This window comes from Lissotriton helveticus, chromosome 9, assembly GCF_964261635.1.
Source record: "Lissotriton helveticus chromosome 9, aLisHel1.1, whole genome shotgun sequence".
Taxonomy (NCBI): domain Eukaryota; kingdom Metazoa; phylum Chordata; class Amphibia; order Caudata; family Salamandridae; genus Lissotriton; species Lissotriton helveticus.
Genome location: NC_136070.1, coordinates 544,025,443 through 544,046,162, shown reverse-complemented (window position 1 = coordinate 544,046,162; position 20,720 = coordinate 544,025,443). Strand labels below are relative to the sequence as shown.

The 20,720-nt window shown below is 51.1% G+C and overlaps 1 protein-coding gene across 1 annotated transcript in view; it reads left to right on the top strand.

The window, feature by feature from the left end:
* SYVN1 (synoviolin 1) overlaps positions 1-20,720 on the top strand; it is a 252,716-nt gene that overhangs the window by 107,341 nt on the left and 124,655 nt on the right. The gene's annotated exons all lie outside the window — the stretch shown is intronic.

Here is a 20,720-nt window from a genome sequence, read left to right as displayed (position 1 = left end):
TGGCTGGCTATACAGCACCATATTTAATGGGCTGTGGTAATGCACATTAGAACTTGAAGTGCTGGTGCCTGTTAATACCTCTGTTAATGCCTGGTGGAGCTGCACCATGGCCCTTCAGTGTGGGTACCCAACAATGAACAATCATAACAGACCATGGTATTGCCCAGTTTGTGCTGCTGTCCCTATGTATTAACACTGCCACCATTATAAAATGATGAGATATATGAGAAAGTCAGCCCATGTTCTCTTATGGACCACCAGCCACTTATGGCAGAATTGCATGTTTGAGGCATATGAGCTGTAGATCATATGCTTTAGCATACATAGCCATCTGGTGTTGGGCTCGTATGTTTGCACTTTGTTTTTCTTCGAAGACGTCTTTGTGGTCACGAGGTAGATGACTCCTCCTTTTGGTGATCGTGCGCATGGGCATCGATTCCATCCTTAGATTGTTTTTTTCCACCATCGGGTTCGGATGTGTATTGCTGCGGTTTGGTATTGTTCTCGAACCCCTTTGACTCGCAATCCTTGACGTTATTGTCTTTGATCGCGCTTTCCCATTCATTGCGTGTTGTCCAAACTGAATGGACTTCATTCAAACTATGTCCCGGGTGTCGTGCTAAATTTCCACTCGCGGCATGCACAAGGTCTGCAACCTGTGCCTATTCCCGGAACACGAAGAACCATCCTACGAAGCGTGTCGATCATTTGGATCAAAAAAGACCATCCGTGATCGTCGGGCTCAACGCCCCGAGATGCAACGCAGCTCCATAACAGACATCTTTTGGCGACAAAACCCAACACAGTCCTGCCGCAGAAACCGAAGAAGAAGAACTGGTCTCTGTGTCCGAAGCAGAGTCTGACATGGAAGAAGACCTCAGCGTCACTCCGGCTCAACGGACCGTGATTACAGACCCCCAGTCGCCCACTCAACCTAATGGAAAGGCCCGGTTATCACCCTCGCCCTCTGCCTCCGGTCAACATCGTGAAAAAGTTTCAGATGCCCCACCCTCCAGCCCGACTACAAAACACAAACTCCAGCCTTCCCGCTTGGACTCGAGCCGATCCCAGTCCGGTGCCGTACCAACACCTTCGGCACCGAAACATAAGGACAAACTTGGGACTCCTCCCATTTCACCTGTACAGAGGACATCTTCAGCACCGAAAGCCTCTGAGCCGAGACCCTCCAAGCCAAAGGAGTCGTCCAAACCAAAATCCTCAGAGCCGAAATGCTCCACATCTAAGAGCTCGGAGCCAACGACCTCCGTGCCGAAAAGTTTGGACCCAAAACAAACCTCTCCGAAGACTGCACAGCCTAAACTGGCTAAAGCTAAAGAGCTAGATCCCAAACACTCGGCATCCAAAGACTCTGAACCAAAATCTTAAATGTCGAAATCCACTCCAAAAGGGACAGAGACTCCTTCCATAGAACTTCCATCTGAAGAACCACCACTGGATCCAAAAAAGAAAAAACTCAGTATTGATCCCAAAACTGGGCACCTAATGGCTACTCTTCCTCTTCCCAAGAAACGGAAGTTAGACCTCCCACAAGAGGCCCCTATACCTCTTAAGCAAAAAAAAGAGTCATGGTTACCAACCCTTCTTCCCCCTTATATACCTCCCTCTCCTCCTATTCCAAACATCACACTATCAAATTCACCACCTCCAATGTCACCAGACTCCCAGGATGACAATTTAGATGATGGGGACGACATTGGGGGCGATGATCATCAGATCCCGCAAGACACAGACTTGCCACACAACACTGACCCAAGGGATGATTACGATAAGGATCCAGATATACCTAATGACACAGATCTATATCCTTTAATGATCAACTGGTAGGGAGGAGGAAGAAAGTGTCCACTTATTTCCCCAAGGCAAGTATTCAGTTATCAAAGGAAGAACAAGCATTTACAATGCAATGGTTTTGCCTTTGTTAAAGTTAGAGCTATTGGCATTGCTCTTGACACTCTGAAGCTCCACTCTGAAGCTCCACTCTGAAGCTCCACTCTGAAGCTCCACTCTGAAGCTCCACTCTGAAGCTCCACTCTGAAGCTCCACTCTGAAGCTCCACTCTGAAGCTCCACTCTGAAGCTCCACTCTGAAGCTCCACTCTGAAGCTCCACTCTGAAGCTCCACTCTGAAGCTCCACTCTGAAGCTCCACTCTGAAGCTCCACTCTGAAGCTCCACTCTGAAGCTCCACTCTGAAGCTCCACTCTGAAGCTCCACTCTGAAGCTCCACTCTGAAGCTGCACTCTGAAGCTCCACTCTGCACTCTGAAGCTCCACTCTGCACTCTGAAGCTCCACTCTGCACTCTGAAGCTCCACTCTGCACTCTGAAGCTCCACTCTGCACTCTGAAGCTCCACTCTGCACTCTGAAGCTCCACTCTCCACTCTGAAGCTCCACTCTCCACTCTGAAGCTCCACTCTGAAGCTCCACTCTCCACTCTGAAGCTCCACTCTGAAGCTCCACTCTGCACTCTGAAGCTCCACTCTGAAGCTCCACTCTGCACTCTGAAGCTCCACTCTGAAGCTCCACTCTGCACTCTGAAGCTCCACTCTGAAGCTCCACTCTGAAGCTCCACTCTGAAGCTCCACTCTGAAGCTCCACTCTGAAGCTCCACTCTGAAGCTCCACTCTGAAGCTCCACTCTGAAGCTCCACTCTGAAGCTCCACTCTGAAGCTCCACTCTGAAGCTCCACTCTGAAGCTCCACTCTGAAGCTCCACTCTGAAGCTCCACTCTGCAGCTCCACTCTGAATCTGCAGCTCCACTCTGAATCTGCAGCTCCACTCTGAATCTGCAGCTCCACTCTGAATCTGCAGCTCCACTCTGAATCTGCAGCTCCACTCTGAATCTGCAGCTCCACTCTGAATCTGCAGCTCCACTCTGAATCTGCACTCTGAAGCTCCACTCTGAAGCTCCACTCTGAAGCTCCACTCTGAAGCTCCACTCTGAAGCTCCACTCTGAAGCTCCACTCTGAAGCTCCACTCTGAAGCTCCACTCTGAAGCTCCACTCTGAAGCTCCACTCTGAAGCTCCACTCTGAAGCTCCACTCTGAAGCTCCACTCTGAAGCTCCACTCTGAAGCTCCACTCTGAAGCTGCACTCTGAAGCTGCACTCTGCACTCTGAAGCTCCACTCTGCACTCTGAAGCTCCACTCTGAAGCTCCACTCTGCACTCTGAAGCTCCACTCTGAAGCTCCACTCTGCACTCTGAAGCTCCACTCTGAAGCTCCACTCTGCACTCTGAAGCTCCACTCTGAAGCTCCACTCTGCACTCTGAAGCTCCACTCTGAAGCTCCACTCTGCACTCTGAAGCTCCACTCTGAAGCTCCACTCTGCACTCTGAAGCTCCACTCTGAAGCTCCACTCTCCACTCTGCACTCTGAAGCTCCACTCTGAAGCTCCACTCTCCACTCTGCACTCTGAAGCTCCACTCTGAAGCTCCACTCTCCACTCTGCACTCTGAAGCTCCACTCTGAAGCTCCACTCTCCACTCTGCACTCTGAAGCTCCACTCTGCACTCTGAAGCTCCACTCTGAAGCTCCACTCTCCACTCTGCACTCTGAAGCTCCACTCTGAAGCTCCACTCTCCACTCTGCACTCTGAAGCTCCACTCTGAAGCTCCACTCTCCACTCTGCACTCTGAAGCTCCACTCTCCACTCTGCACTCTGAAGCTCCACTCTGAAGCTCCACTCTGCACTCTGAAGCTCCACTCTGCACTCTGAAGCTCCACTCTGCACTCTGAAGCTGCACTCTGAAGCTGCACTCTGAAGCTCCACTCTGAAGCTCCACTCTGAAGCTCCACTCTGAAGCTCCACTCTGAAGCTCCACTCTGAAGCTCCACTCTGAAGCTCCACTCTGAAGCTCCACTCTGAAGCTCCACTCTGAAGCTCCACTCTGAAGCTCCACTCTGAAGCTCCACTCTGAAGCTCCACTCTGAAGCTCCACTCTGCACTCTGAAGCTCCACTCTGAAGCTCCACTCTGAAGCTCCACTCTGCACTCTGAAGCTCCACTCTGCACTCTGAAGCTCCACTCTGCACTCTGAAGCTCCACTCTGCACTCTGAAGCTCCACTCTGAAGCTCCACTCTGCACTCTGAAGCTCCACTCTGAAGCTCCACTCTGCACTCTGAAGCTCCACTCTGAAGCTCCACTCTGAAGCTCCACTCTGCACTCTGAAGCTCCACTCTGCACTCTGAAGCTCCACTCTGCACTCTGAAGCTCCACTCTGCACTCTGAAGCTCCACTCTGAAGCTCCACTCTGCACTCTGAAGCTCCACTCTGAAGCTCCACTCTGCACTCTGAAGCTCCACTCTGAAGCTCCACTCTGCACTCTGAAGCTCCACTCTGAAGCTCCACTCTGCACTCTGAAGCTCCACTCTGAAGCTCCACTCTGAAGCTCCACTCTGAAGCTCCACTCTGAAGCTCCACTCTGAAGCTCCACTCTGAAGCTCCACTCTGAAGCTCCACTCTGAAGCTCCACTCTGAAGCTCCACTCTGAAGCTCCACTCTGAAGCTCCACTCTGCACTCTGAAGCTCCACTCTGCACTCTGAAGCTCCACTCTGCACTCTGAAGCTCCACTCTGCACTCTGAAGCTGCACTCTGAAGCTGCACTCTGAAGCTGCACTCTGAAGCTGCACTCTGAAGCTGCACTCTGAAGCTCCACTCTGAAGCTCCACTCTGAAGCTCCACTCTGAAGCTCCACTCTGAAGCTCCACTCTGAAGCTCCACTCTGAAGCTCCACTCTGAAGCTCCACTCTGAAGCTCCACTCTGAAGCTCCACTCTGCACTCTGAAGCTCCACTCTGAAGCTCCACTCTGAAGCTCCACTCTGAAGCTCCACTCTGAAGCTCCACTCTGAAGCTCCACTCTGAAGCTCCACTCTGAAGCTCCACTCTGCACTCTGAAGCTCCACTCTGCACTCTGAAGCTCCACTCTGCACTCTGAAGCTGCACTCTGAAGCTGCACTCTGAAGCTCCACTCTGAAGCTCCACTCTGAAGCTCCACTCTGAAGCTCCACTCTGAAGCTCCACTCTGAAGCTCCACTCTGAAGCTCCACTCTGAAGCTCCACTCTGAAGCTCCACTCTGAAGCTCCACTCTGAAGCTCCACTCTGCACTCTGAAGCTCCACTCTGAAGCTCCACTCTGAAGCTCCACTCTGCACTCTGAAGCTCCACTCTGCACTCTGAAGCTCCACTCTGCACTCTGAAGCTCCACTCTGCACTCTGAAGCTCCACTCTGAAGCTCCACTCTGCACTCTGAAGCTCCACTCTGAAGCTCCACTCTGCACTCTGAAGCTCCACTCTGAAGCTCCACTCTGCACTCTGAAGCTCCACTCTGAAGCTCCACTCTGCACTCTGAAGCTCCACTCTGCACTCTGAAGCTCCACTCTGCACTCTGAAGCTCCACTCTGCACTCTGAAGCTCCACTCTGAAGCTCCACTCTGCACTCTGAAGCTCCACTCTGAAGCTCCACTCTGCACTCTGAAGCTCCACTCTGAAGCTCCACTCTGCACTCTGAAGCTCCACTCTGAAGCTCCACTCTGAAGCTCCACTCTGAAGCTCCACTCTGAAGCTCCACTCTGAAGCTCCACTCTGAAGCTCCACTCTGAAGCTCCACTCTGAAGCTCCACTCTGAAGCTCCACTCTGAAGCTCCACTCTGAAGCTCCACTCTGAAGCTCCACTCTGCACTCTGAAGCTCCACTCTGCACTCTGAAGCTCCACTCTGCACTCTGAAGCTGCACTCTGAAGCTGCACTCTGAAGCTGCACTCTGAAGCTGCACTCTGAAGCTCCACTCTGAAGCTCCACTCTGAAGCTCCACTCTGAAGCTCCACTCTGAAGCTCCACTCTGAAGCTCCACTCTGAAGCTCCACTCTGAAGCTCCACTCTGAAGCTCCACTCTGAAGCTCCACTCTGAAGCTCCACTCTGAAGCTCCACTCTGAAGCTCCACTCTGAAGCTCCACTCTGCACTCTGAAGCTCCACTCTGAAGCTCCACTCTGAAGCTCCACTCTGAAGCTCCACTCTGAAGCTCCACTCTGAAGCTCCACTCTGCACTCTGAAGCTCCACTCTGCACTCTGAAGCTCCACTCTGCACTCTGAAGCTCCACTCTGCACTCTGAATCTGCACTCTCCACTCTGAAGCTCCACTCTGCACTCTGAAGCTCCACTCTGCACTCTGAAGCTCCACTCTGCACTCTGAAGCTCCACTCTCCACTCTGAAGCTCCACTCTGCACTCTGAAGCTCCACTCTGAAGCTCCACTCTGAAGCTGCACTCTGAAGCTCCACTCTGCACTCTGAAGCTCCACTCTGCACTCTGAAGCTCCACTCTGCACTCTGAAGCTCCACTCTGCACTCTGAAGCTCCACTCTGCACTCTGAAGCTCCACTCTGCACTCTGAAGCTCCACTCTGCACTCTGAAGCTCCACTCTGCACTCTGAAGCTCCACTCTGAAGCTCCACTCTGCACTCTGAAGCTCCACTCTGAAGCTCCACTCTGCACTCTGAAGCTCCACTCTGAAGCTCCACTCTGCACTCTGAAGCTCCACTCTGAAGCTCCACTCTGAAGCTCCACTCTGAAGCTCCACTCTGAAGCGCCACTCTGAAGCGCCACTCTGAAGCGCCACTCTGAAGCTCCACTCTGAAGCTCCACTCTGCACTCTGAAGCTCCACTCTGCACTCTGAAGCTCCACTCTGAAGCTCCACTCTGCACTCTGAAGCTCCACTCTGCACTCTGAAGCTCCACTCTGAAGCTCCACTCTGCACTCTGAAGCTCCACTCTGAAGCTCCACTCTGCACTCTGAAGCTCCACTCTGCACTCTGAAGCTCCACTCTGCACTCTGAAGCTCCACTCTGCACTCTGAAGCTCCACTCTGCACTCTGAAGCTCCACTCTGCACTCTGAAGCTCCACTCTGCACTCTGAAGCTCCACTCTGCACTCTGAAGCTCCACTCTGCACTCTGAAGCTCCACTCTGCACTCTGAAGCTCCACTCTGCACTCTGAAGCTCCACTCTGCACTCTGAAGCTCCACTCTGCACTCTGAAGCTCCACTCTGCACTCTGAAGCTCCAATCTGCACTCTGAAGCTCCACTCTGCACTCTGAAGCTCCACTCTGAAGCTCCACTCTGAAGCTCCACTCTGAAGCTCCACTCTGAAGCTCCACTCTGAAGCTCCACTCTGAAGCGCCACTCTGAAGCGCCACTCTGAATCTGCAGCTCCACTCTGAATCTGCAGCTCCACTCTGAATCTGCAGCTCCACTCTGAATCTGCAGCTCCACTCTGAATCTGCAGCTCCACTCTGAATCTGCAGCTCCACTCTGAATCTGCAGCTCCACTCTGAATCTGCAGCTCCACTCTGAATCTGCAGCTCCACTCTGAATCTGCAGCTCCACTCTGAATCTGCAGCTCCACTCTGCACTCTGAAGCTCCACTCTGAAGCTCCACTCTGAAGCTCCACTCTGAAGCTCCACTCTGAAGCTCCACTCTGAAGCTCCACTCTGAAGCTCCACTCTGAAGCTCCACTCTGAAGCTCCACTCTGAAGCTCCACTCTGAAGCTCCACTCTGAAGCTCCACTCTGAAGCTCCACTCTGAAGCTCCACTCTGAAGCTCCACTCTGCACTCTTAAGCTCCACTCTGCACTCTGAAGCTCCACTCTCCACTCTGAAGCTCCACTCTGCACTCTGAAGCTCCACTCTGAAGCTCCACTCTGCACTCTGAAGCTCCACTCTCCACTCTGAAGCTCCACTCTGCACTCTGAAGCTCCACTCTGAAGCTCCACTCTGCACTCTGAAGCTCCACTCTGAAGCTCCACTCTCCACTCTGAAGCTCCACTCTGCACTCTGAAGCTCCACTCTGCACTCTGAAGCTCCACTCTGAAGCTCCACTCTGAAGCTCCACTCTGAAGCTCCACTCTGAAGCTCCACTCTGCACTCTGAAGCTCCACTCTGAAGCTCCACTCTGAAGCTCGACTCTGCACTCTGAAGCTCCACTCTGAAGCTCGACTCTGCACTCTGAAGCTCCACTCTGCACTCTGAAGCTGCACTCTGAAGCTCCACTCTGAAGCTCCACTCTGAAGCTCCACTCTGAAGCTCCACTCTGAAGCTCCACTCTGCACTCTGAAGCTCCACTCTGCACTCTGAAGCTCCACTCTGCACTCTGAAGCTCCACTCTGAAGCTCCACTCTGCACTCTGAAGCTCCACTCTGAAGCTCCACTCTGAAGCTCCACTCTGCACTCTGAAGCTCCACTCTGAAGCTCCACTCTGCACTCTGAAGCTCCACTCTGAAGCTCCACTCTGCACTCTGAAGCTCCACTCTGCACTCTGAAGCTCCACTCTGAAGCTCCACTCTGCACTCTGAAGCTCCACTCTGCACTCTGAAGCTCCACTCTGCACTCTGAAGCTCCACTCTGCACTCTGAAGCTCCACTCTGCACTCTGAAGCTCCACTCTGAAGCTCCACTCTGAAGCTCCACTCTGAAGCTCCACTCTGAAGCTCCACTCTGCACTCTGAAGCTCCACTCTGAAGCTCCACTCTGCACTCTGAAGCTCCACTCTGCACTCTGAATCTGCACTCTGAAGCTCCACTCTGCACTCTGAATCTGCACTCTGAAGCTCCACTCTGCACTCTTAAGCTCCACTCTGCACTCTGAAGCTCCACTCTCCACTCTGAAGCTCCACTCTGCACTCTGAAGCTCCACTCTGCACTCTGAAGCTCCACTCTGCACTCTGAAGCTCCACTCTGCACTCTGAAGCTCCACTCTGCACTCTGAAGCTCCACTCTCCACTCTGAAGCTCCACTCTGCACTCTGAAGCTCCACTCTGAAGCTCCACTCTGCACCTCCACTCTGCACTCTGAAGCTCCACTCTGCACTCTGAAGCTCCACTCTGCACTCTGAAGCTCCACTCTGAAGCTCCACTCTGCACTCTGAAGCTCCACTCTGCACTCTGAAGCTCCACTCTGAAGCTCCACTCTGCACTCTGAAGCTCCACTCTGCACTCTGAAGCTCCACTCTGCACTCTGAAGCTCCACTCTGCACTCTGAAGCTCCACTCTGAAGCTCCACTCTGCACTCTGAAGCTCCACTCTGAAGCTCCACTCTGCACTCTGAAGCTCCACTCTGAAGCTCCACTCTGCACTCTGAAGCTCCACTCTGAAGCTCCACTCTGCACTCTGAAGCTCCACTCTGAAGCTCCACTCTGAAGCGCCACTCTGAAGCGCCACTCTGAAGCGCCACTCTGAAGCGCCACTCTGAAGCGCCACTCTGAAGCGCCACTCTGAAGCGCCACTCTGAAGCGCCACTCTGAAGCGCCACTCTGAAGCGCCACTCTGAAGCTCCACTCTGAAGCTCCACTCTGAAGCTCCACTCTGCACTCTGAAGCTCCACTCTGAAGCTCCACTCTGCACTCTGAAGCTCCACTCTGAAGCTCCACTCTGCACTCTGAAGCTCCACTCTGCACTCTGAAGCTCCACTCTGAAGCTCCACTCTGCACTCTGAAGCTCCACTCTGCACTCTGAAGCTCCACTCTGCACTCTGAAGCTCCACTCTGCACTCTGAAGCTCCACTCTGAAGCTCCACTCTGAAGCTCCACTCTGAAGCTCCACTCTGAAGCTCCACTCTGAAGCTCCACTCTGAAGCGCCACTCTGAAGCGCCACTCTGAAGCGCCACTCTGAAGCTCCACTCTGAAGCTCCACTCTGAATCTGCAGCTCCACTCTGAATCTGCAGCTCCACTCTGCACTCTGAAGCTCCACTCTGAAGCTCCACTCTGCACTCTGAAGCTCCACTCTGCACTCTGAAGCTCCACTCTGAAGCTCCACTCTGCACTCTGAAGCTCCACTCTGAAGCTCCACTCTGCACTCTGAAGCTCCACTCTGAAGCTCCACTCTGCACTCTGAAGCTCCACTCTGAAGCTCCACTCTGCACTCTGAAGCTCCACTCTGCACTCTGAAGCTCCACTCTGCACTCTGAAGCTCCACTCTGCACTCTGAAGCTCCACTCTGCACTCTGAAGCTCCACTCTGCACTCTGAAGCTCCACTCTGCACTCTGAAGCTCCACTCTGCACTCTGAAGCTCCACTCTGAAGCTCCACTCTGAAGCTCCACTCTGAAGCGCCACTCTGCAGCTCCACTCTGCAGCTCCACTCTGCAGCTCCACTCTGCAGCTCCACTCTGCAGCTCCACTCTGCAGCTCCACTCTGCAGCTCCACTCTGCAGCTCCACTCTGCAGCTCCACTCTGCAGCTCCACTCTGCACTCTGAAGCTCCACTCTGAAGCTCCACTCTGCAGCTCCACTCTGCACTCTGAAGCTCCACTCTGCACTCTGAAGCTCCACTCTGCACTCTGAAGCTCCACTCTGCACTCTGAAGCTCCACTCTGCACTCTGAAGCTCCACTCTGCACTCTGAAGCTCCACTCTGAAGCTCCACTCTGCACTCTGAAGCTCCACTCTGAAGCTCCACTCTGCACTCTGAAGCTCCACTCTGAAGCTCCACTCTGAAGCTCCACTCTGGCTGAACATAACAGTCTGCAGTTTCACACGTTACATTTGTGTTAGCTGCATTACGTCATAATTTATTGTCAAAGGCTGGTTCAAATATGTTCTTTCAATGTTTCAAGTCACTAGTCAGCCCACTACCGAGCAGACTGACCCGGACCCAGCCCAGTCCATCCAGGGCTTTCAGTGGCATTCATCACAGTGTCTCACCGGAAGGCGGGCATCAGAGAGAAGCGGGAGGGGGCGGGAAAGGGGGAGGAGAGAGCTGACGACGGCCGGAGCACGAAGGCGGGCACCAGGAAACAAGCGGGAGGGGGAGCAAGGGAGGTGCCGGCAATGCCGGAACAGAATCGGGGGCGTTCCCGGCGTCGCGTGACGTCGGCAAAAGCCAAAGAAACGCGGGAACGCCCCCGAATCTGGTCCGGCATTGACGGACAGGCCCCTCGTCCAATGGCTAGGCTCCATTTATGGAGCCAGCCAATGAATGACGAGGGCCGACCCAAAGCCACACTACAGAACTCATCAGGATTTCGCCTGCGCGAAAAAGATGCGCAGAGCGCATCTTTTCGCCAGGCAAAACCTAAAAAGGACATATTCTTCATCCGCCCCACATTGATGATCCAATGATAAATGCCATAACATCAATGTGGGGCGGATGAAAAATATATACCGCTTATCCAAATAACATTGAGTTTTTGAGGGTGTTTTCTAACCAATGGTTTAGAACTGTTACAAGTGTCCTTTTTCTTCCTTTGATACCAGATCTATATCCCTCTAGGCCTTCCCCACCTGATGACAATATTGGCTTTGCACAACACATCAACATGGCTGCCCAATATCACGGGGTGGAACTACATAGTGACCCTGTAGTAGAGGATTTTCTTGTAGAAACGTTTACACATTCCCAAAGGTCTATTAACATTCTACCCATGCTAATAGGCATGTTTAAACATACAAACAAGGTATTTAAGGATTCAGTTAGAGCCTGAATACTAACACCTCGGGTAGATATAAAATACAAGGCTGCTCCTTCAGACCCTGTATACATAAGAGCTCAGTTACCACTAGACTCTCTTGTTGTGTCTAATGCCTGCAAGAGCGCTAACTCAAATAGCTGGTGACGCTCCTCCTCCTGATAAGGAGTCGAAGCTTATCGATGCATCGGGCCAAAGGGTAGCTTCCCAGGCCGCGAACTTGTGGTGTATTGCCAATGCTCAAGCTCTATTGGCACGCAGAGCACATTATGACGAATTAGAAAAACTTCTACAGCATTTTCCAGAACAACAGGAGGACAAAGCTAACGACCTCATTCAGGAAAAGAAGTTTATCACAAAAACTTCCATAAAATGCGCCCTAGATGCTGCATACTCCTCAGGAGACACGCTTGGCTTTCGAATCTCTGGATTCAAGCAGGAGGTGCAATCCTCCATACTTAATCAGCCATTCGATAAAGAACATCTTTTCGGACCAACAGTGGATACTTCATTAGAGAAAATGAAGAAAGATACTGACACTGCAAAATCCATTGGAGCCCTACAATTACCTTCAAGCAGGGGCTCCTTTTGTCGCTTCTTCTACAGGGGTGGCTCAAAAACCATTTCATCAAAAAATCCCTCCTCCTCTTACAAAGAGAACAACCAATCTAGTCCCTCCTGAGGCTATTTTGGCGAGGTTACAGAGGGAACGATAACAAGGGCAGAGGGAGAGGCAACTCCACCCGCACTTCCCCTGCCAACAAAGTGACAATCCCCCCCCCCTACCCCCGACTGTTCCACTCCCGTCGGACGTCTCTCACAGTTCCTACCTGTCTGGAATTCCATCAACTCAGACAAGTGGGTAATGCACATTATTCAAAATGGTTATTGCCTGGAACTTACCAGCACTCTTCCAAAAATCCTTCCCAGAGACCGGGCAACGTAACCAGAACATCTCACCCTGTTAAAACAAGAGATCCTATCTCTGTTAGACAAACATGCAATAGAACCAGTCCCCTTACATAACCAAGGAACAGGAGTGTACTCCCTATACTTTAACTAAGAAGGACGGCTCTCTCAGGCCTTTACTGGACCTCAGACAGCTAAACCTCTACATTCAATCGGACCACTTCCACATGGTCACCCTACAACAGGTGCTCCCATTGCTTCAGCAAGGCGACTTTCTTTCCACTGTAGATTTAAAGCACGCCTATTTTCATGTTCCCATTCACCCGGCTCACAGGAAATATCTCCGGTTCGTGGTGGACGGACAACACTACCAATTCAAAGTCCTCCCATTTATGGTCACTACAGCACATTCACAAAGTGCCTAGCAGTAGTACCGTCTCATTTAAGAAGACAACAGTCATTTCTTCCCTTACTTAGACGACTGGATAATAAAAGTTTACTGTTCACCTCACCAAGTCTCATCTGCAACCCTCCAACACGCAAGCGTATCTAGGAGCTACAATAGACTCCCGCAAGGCTCTAGCGGTACACAGTCAGAATATGCAACATGCAACCACTAATATCACAATTTCAACCGCAAAACACTCACTACCAGCACGAGTGTTTATGCAGTTGATCGGAATGATGGTGTCTTGCATTCTAATTGTTCCTTACACAAGACTCCAAATGAGTCCCCTGCAGGAATGCTTAGCACGTCATTGCAACCAGCCTCATGTCATTTAAACGATCTGGTGTTGGTGGATGGCCACACTCATCGCTCTCTGCAGTGGTGGAATACACAAAACCTTTCCAAAGGGCGTCCATTCATCGATCCGGTTCCACAGATTTATTTATTTATTTATTCAAAGTTTTATATAGCGCGAACAAGATCTTTACAGATATCTGAGCGCTTCACAGAGACAGGGATAGGGGCAACAGGACTGAACAGACATAATGGGAGCAGTATAATAGTCACTAACATAATAGGATAACAGTAATGTACAGAAAACATACCGATATACAATCAGGTAACAAATAATATAAGACGGCGCAAGTCATTGATCCCGCTACAATAGAGTTCAGGTAAACTTTGGCTGTAGGGATGGCTTATACCAATTTCTTAGGATAGAGAGAACACGGGGTGGGGGCATCGGGAGGGTGATTCAACAAACTAAAGTGTATCATATATTGGTCGATAGTAGGAGAGTAGCATAATAGTGTCACAATCAAGTAAGAATATAGTGCCAAGAAACAATCAGGTGATCAATAATACAAAGCGATGCAGAGTCTCTGATCCAACACCTATAAAGTTCAGGAGATCTTGGCCAGAAGGATGGTTTTCACCTCTTTCTTGAAGAGTGAAGTGGAGGAGATAAGCCTGGTTTCAGGAGGGAGCTCATTCCAGATCCTGGGTGCCATTCCTGAGAAGGAGCGCTTGTATGTTTTTTCTTTCCGGAATCTACGAGGTTTCAGTAGTAGATTTTTTGTACTTCTATTGGATCTCGAACCTCCTGATATAGACAACTTTTGAGCGAGGTAGTTGGGTGCCTTGTGGTGCACGGCCGAGTGTGTCATAACGGCAATTTTTAGCTGTATTCTGGCTTCAAAAGGCAGCCATTTTAGAGATTTTAAGTCTGGGGATATATGCGAATGTTTTCTTGAGCCAGTAATGAGTCTCGCGGCAGCGTTCAGGGAGGCTCTTAGGGGTGCTGTTGTGGATCGCGGGAGTCCGCTGAGGGCCACAATTCCATAGTCTATGCGAGGGATGATTAAAGCTTGTACAGCAGTTTGGAAGTCTTTGGCTGGGAGGAAGGGTTTAAGTTTCCTCAGTGTGTTGATTTGGAAATTAGCTCCTTGTGTGGCTTTGCTAACGTGCTGTTGCATGTTGAGCTTGGCGTCGAGTGTGATGCCTAAGGATTTCGCAGAATCCACGATGGTAGGTTGGACATGGAGTGCTGTTAGGTTATTGAGCCAGGTTTGGGTGGTGATAATTTTCGCCGGAGGTGAGATGAGTAGGAACTCTGTTTTCAGAGCATTTAGTTTGAGGTGATTATCGGCCAACCAGGATTGAGTGTTACTAAGTGTGGACTTCAGAAGTTTGATATCTTCCGGGGATCGTAGCTTTAGGTAAAGTTGTGTGTCATAGGCGTACATATGGAATTGAACATTGGATGCTTGGAGCAAGGCGGCGAGCGGTTCCATGACGAGGTTGAACAGTGTGGGGGAGAGGGAAGATCCTTGTGGAACACCTAGATCTGCTGGCACAGGTGTAGATAGCACATTGTCGATCTTGAACTTCTGAGACCGGTTATGAAGGAAGGAAGTAAACCATTTGAGAACAGTTCCCGATAGACCCATTCTAGTGCTTAGCAGCTCCAGTAAGTTCTCGTGTTTGACCGTGTCAAATGCTGAAGAGAGGTCAAGAAGGATGAGGAGGCAGGACTCATTGCGATCAAGGATTTGGAGGGCGTCATCAATAATGTGTGTCATAGCTGTTTCCGTGCTATGTTTCGCTCGGAAGCCTGATTGATGAGGGTTGAGGAGGTCAAATTGATCAATGTGTTTTGTTAGTTGGAGTTGGACACATTTTTCCAGCAGTTTGGCCAGGGTGGGGATATTGGTGATAGGGCGGTAATTGTTCAGGTCAGACGGGTCAGCTGTAGGTTTCTTGAGAATAGGCGTGACTTGCCCCAACTTGAGGGAGTCTGGGATGAGACCTTGTTGAAGGGAGCTGTTGATGATTTTGGTCCAAAGTGGGAGGAGCAGGGGGATGAAGTCTTTTACAGCATTAGCAGGTAGGGGGTCTATGAGGTGATTAGAGGGCTTCAAGGTGCAGAGCAGTTTATGTATTGCTTCTTCCGAGTAGGTGTCGAAGGACAACCATGATGCATGATTTTTAGGTTGAGTGTTAGACATTCTGGTGTGGCTGGGGAATCGGCTTACATCCATGATGAGGTCATTTCTTATGTTGTCGGTCTTTAGCTTAAAGAAAGCAGAGAAGGCTTCACAGTGTGGGGTGTCGCTTGTTGTGCTGTTTGATTGTAAGGGTTGTGTCTTTGTTTGAGTTTTGATTAGTTCGAACAGCTTTTTTGGCCTGTTTTTAGCTCGGTCCAGCTGGCGGCTAAAGAAGTCAGACTTTGCGGGCTTTATTTTCCTAAAGTAGGCATTTCTCTTGTTCTTAAGCGTTTTGAGATGCAGTGATGAGGGGTCAGATCTCCAGGTGCGCTCTGCCATTCGCATAGCATGCCTGTCATCATTGAGTCTGCCGTCATACCAAGGGTTAGAGATCTTGGTGGAGGCTCTCTTCAGTTGCAATGGGGCGACTTCGTTGACTATTGAATTCATAGAGTCAAGGTAGTGATTGGTCAGTGATAGAACGTCCGAGGCACCTGAAGGGGGAAGGAGGAGACTGCCGATGTGGGGAGGCAGGGTATTGGGGTTGAGATTCTTCATGTCCCTTTTCCAGGTCTTGGATTTGGTAGGTTGAGCCGGGTTAAGTTTAACTTTTTCGTTGATAAAGAAGGTGATAATGTGGTGGTCTGACCAGTCACAGGGTTGGATCGCCTCCAGTTGGATAGAGTCCTCTTCGGCGATGATGAGATCGAGTATCGAGCCTTTGTCGTGTGTTAGTCTATCGCATATTTGGGTGAGGTCAAGCGCATTAAGGAAAGTTTTGAGACTATTCACCACTGCGTCTTTCTGATCGTTCCAGTGGAGATTAAAGTCACCCAGTTAGACTTGGGTGGTCTGCCGACCGGCATTGGATGTGATCGTGTCCATGAATTGTTGAGTGAATGTGAGGTTGTCACCAGGCGGGTGGTAGATGAGATGTAAAGCACAAACTTGTTTGCCCTCGCTGGTGATATCGAGGCAGAGGAGTTCACAGGAAGTAAGGGAGGGGGAGGTGGCTTTAGTAACGGAGAGGTTGCTCCTAAAAATGCATGCAATTCCCCCGCCCGTCTTGCCAGGAGGCCTGTCCAGTCTAATGATGTGATAATTGGGGGGGACTAGTATGTCCATTATCGGTGTAGAGGCTTCAGTAAGCCACGTTTCCGTCAGAATGGCTAGGTCCAGATCCATTGTTGAGACGAGATCAGCGATGTCGGAGGAGTGTCTCTGGGCCGATCTGCAATTGAGTAGGATGCATTGGAGTTTGGGAGTGAGAAGGGTGGTCGAGCCTTCTAGAGAGAGGGGGACTTTTCTGAGGTTGTTAGGGACGGAACCTCTGTTGCTAAGGGTTGGGAGCCTCAGGGGATTTGTGAGAATTGTGGGTATTTGGATGTGTGTGGTGGCTATGTGTTTTACCGGACCTGGGCCATAAGAGCGAAGGAGGGAGCATAAGTCGCGGTCTGACAGGGAGTTGAGGACACGACGGGGGCGGTGGGAGCTATTGCGAGCGGGGATAGTCGGCCAGCGCGGGGGTCGTTGAAGGCGAAGGTATGTGGGGAGGGTGCGTCGTTTGTAGGGTAGTGGAATGGTGGGAGGTTGACTGGGCTGTGAGAAGAGAAGTTCTTTGATTGCGTGGAGATCTTTTTTTTTTTTTTTCAGAACAAATTTTATTTGGTTTTAGCAGTTGACAGAATAGAAAAGAAACACTGCTTCCATCAAGTGAAGATCTTTTTTGACTTGTATGAGATCCTCTTTGACTTGTTGGAGGGTGGATAAAGTCAAGTCCAGAGGTGTATTGGGGATGGGGTTGGTGATGAGAGCCGTTGGCGAGTGGTTGAGTAGTGAGCTGGAAAGCGAGCAGGGTACCGAGGGGGGGGGGATATGCTAGCGTTATTGGAGGGTTCTACGGTGATATTGGGTGGGATGGCATTCGATGTGTGGGAGTATTTGTGGGCGAGGGGTGTGAGTGAGGTAGGGGGAAGGTGGGAGGCATAGGGAGAGACGTCGGTGGGAGACGGTGCCGATGAATTGAAGAGTGAGTGAAGGCTGAAGACAACGGGGGTGGCAGGAAGGTAGTGGGGGCTGAGAATGGGAGGGGAGAGAGGGGGGGATGCTACGGTAAGGGAGGTGGTATGTTCTGTGGGTCTAGTTGGGAGGGTGGAGCAGGGGAGGGAGAAGGATCTGTCGCGGGGGGGGAAGGGGGGGAGGAGATAAGCTCCGGTCGGTGGTGTGTTCAGAGGCGTTCGTGGGGGGTGTAAGGTGGGGGGAAGGGAGCGTCGGGGTATCGAGGATGTGGGGGTATCGAGGATGTATGGGGGGAGTGTTCTCACGTGGGGACTGAGTGGGGGGGAACAAAGGGTGGGATTTGTCGTTATGTGTGTCGTTCTGGTGCGGATCTAGGTAAGAGGGGTTGTGGGTGGGAGTTGTTATGTCAGGGGAGAGAGGAATGGGAGTGATATGAGTGGGGATCAAGGGGATAGTGTTAGAGGGGCGGTTAGTGTATGAGGGAGAGATATTTGTGACTGCGCTTGGGGAGCGTGGGGTGGTAACAGCAGGTGGGCTATTGACTAGGGTGCTGGGGGTAGAGGTGAGGTGCGTGTGGATCCGCTGCTGAGCTATGTTGGAAGGGTTGTGGGTGGGGGCTGCGACGTCAGGAGTGATAGTGCTGGAGGAGTTATGGGTGGCGGTCCGCAGCTTGGAAAGGTGCTCTTTGAACTTGGGGAACAGGTTGTCTAGTAGTTCCAGGTTCTTGTCTGTGGATTGAATTAGGACAATCCCGTTATTGTAGATAGTAATGGTGGTTCTGCCAGGGAAGAGTTGGGAAGGTGTGATAGAGAGAGTTAGGCCATGAGCGGTTTTCCTGGTGGTGGAGACGGTGAGTAGGGTTAGGAACGCTTTTCTCCATTGAGCTCTGCGTGAGGTGTGGAAGATGATATCAATGTTCAGGGCTCCATTGCCCGGTGAGAAGTAGGTGTCGGCAAAGGGGGTTTCAGGGTGCGACCTCATGAAGTTGTGTTTAAAGCGTTTAGCGGCTTTTTTGGTGAGAGTGGGAGGGTAGTTGATTCTATATGTGTGCTTGCCGATGAGATCCATGTTAGGATGGCTGTAACGGTGGGTGTGGGAGGAAGAACGATAATAATACACATTTGCAAAGAACAACTATCAACCGTTGGTTACAAAGCACAGGAGTGACACTAGTAAGTGGCAAAAAAGTAGGCAGAACATATAAGAGGTAGCAGTCGGTGCAATCCAGGAACAAACAGTGCGCAGGTGCAGCTTACAAAATGTACAATATATGAGAGTTAGCAATCAGTTAAATGGAGCCAAATTGACACATCAGAATGTAAGAGGTAGCATCGGTGTAATCCAGGAATAGAAAGTGAATGGGTGCAGCTTACACGACTAAACGAGATAAATGAGGTAGTAATCAGTGCATCCTAGTGATAAAGTGGGATGGGAGCAGCTTACAAGACTGAACCAAATAAATGAGGTAGCGATCAGTGAATAATAGGGATAAAAGTGAGATGGGTGCAGCTTACCACATATACAGTATACAAATAGGGATAAAATACTAATGAATTACTAGAACCAATATAGGTGCAAACAAATGACTGCAATAAACAAATATGACACTAGTGAGCAACCGGTAGAATATGAGGTAGCAATCAGTGCACTGTCAGTGAGGAAAATTGAAAATGGGTGTAGGTTACATAAAGTGTAAAAATACCAATAGTAATATAATACTGCAGTAAAAGGCAGACACTTAAGCACACAAAGATTTAAATACAGAGCTATGTAAAGTCTGTGGTACCGATAGTTAACAGTAGTCAGAAAGACTAGTCCAAGATGGCCGCCAAAGAGAGAAAGAGTAATCTAAAAATGGCCGCCAAGTAGGGGGGGTAGAATCATTAGTCCTCTTTTAGTTGTTGCTGTTTTCAGAGCAGGGAAGAGCAGTTTCAGATTCTATTCCGCCTGGCTCAGGATCTTGCATGCCATGGGGAGTCTTATCTCAGTTTTGTTATCTTAAGTGGAGCTGCTTGTTTTTCAAAACAAAACGAGTGGGGCAAATTAAGTACCTTATCCAGCAAAAACGAGTGGGGCAAAGTAAATACCTTTTCCAGTCTTCACTTCAGCATGTGCTCTGCAGTCCCAGCCTCAGGGGCAAAGACGATCTTTGCCAGCGTTTGCAGATCACGGTGGCAGTGGCGCCCATATCGACAGGCTCACCTCCGAGCCAAAGGGGGCCGCCTCTGCTCTTGTGTATTATAATTGTGCAGCACATCAAAATGTGAGCGCACGCGAGAACGTGAGAACGGCGAGCCCCCCCCGACAGCAAGGCGCCAGCTTCCTCCAGTGTCCCGACGGTGGCTGCAGGCGGAGGACGAGCAGCCAGGCACACAGCTCACCAGGCAGGGCAGGATGCACTGGACTCAGCCCGCAGCGATCAGCCAGGCGGGGAAGCCCTCGCTCGCCCGCGCTCCGCCAGTCCGCCACTTCCCGCGCCTCTTCTGCCTCCACGACCGCCGGGCGCCCACCTCCTCCGATGTCGTCGTGAGGCGCAGGAGTCAGACCGGAGCGAGCAGCTAGGCGCCGAGCCCAGCGGACGAGACAGGGCGCACAGCTCCCAGCGCGAGCAGGACACCGGAGGTCCCGGCAGCAACCACAGGCGGGCAGCACCACTCCGCAATGACGTGTCCGTCGTGCTCCAGGCGCCAGCAACGGTCCAGGTCCAGGTCCACTTCAGCGACGTCCCGCAGGCAACCACTGACCTCGCCAGGCATACCAGTCGTCCACAGCCGGCTCCAGGCAGCAGGCATCCGCATCGCGCTCCGCAAGTTGGTCAGCGGGGAGCCCAAGGTCTGAGGAGGAAGGCGGGAGTGTCTCGGTCACAGTTTCCAGTCAGGTCGGGGATCTTCAGCAGGTTTCATCCAAGCAGGTAAGGAAATCCAGTTACTTGTTTTAATACTGTTACTTGTAGCTCCAGTTACTTTAGCGTTGCTCAAGACGGTGCAGCTCGGAGCTGATGGGGATAAAAACCAAAAAAACTGGATCCCCAGCACAGGAGCTCTTACAGAGAGCTCCTATCCGGCGGCCATCTTTATCATCATAAAACAGATAGTGCTAACAGCAGACTTATCCCTCACTGGCTGGGGAGCTCATCTTCAGACACATCCCATTCAGGGCATGTGGACTCTACAACAAAAACAGCTCCACATAAACCATCTGGAGCTGCTTGATGTTTTTCTAGCACTGAAAGCTTTTCGGACACATCTAGTAGGCAAAGCTGTCCTAGTTCGTACAGACAACATGACAGTAATGTACTACATACAAAAACAGGGAGGGACACACTCTCTACAACTTTCACGCCTAGCTCAAAGCATTTGGAGGAGGCCATTCCTCAAAACGTA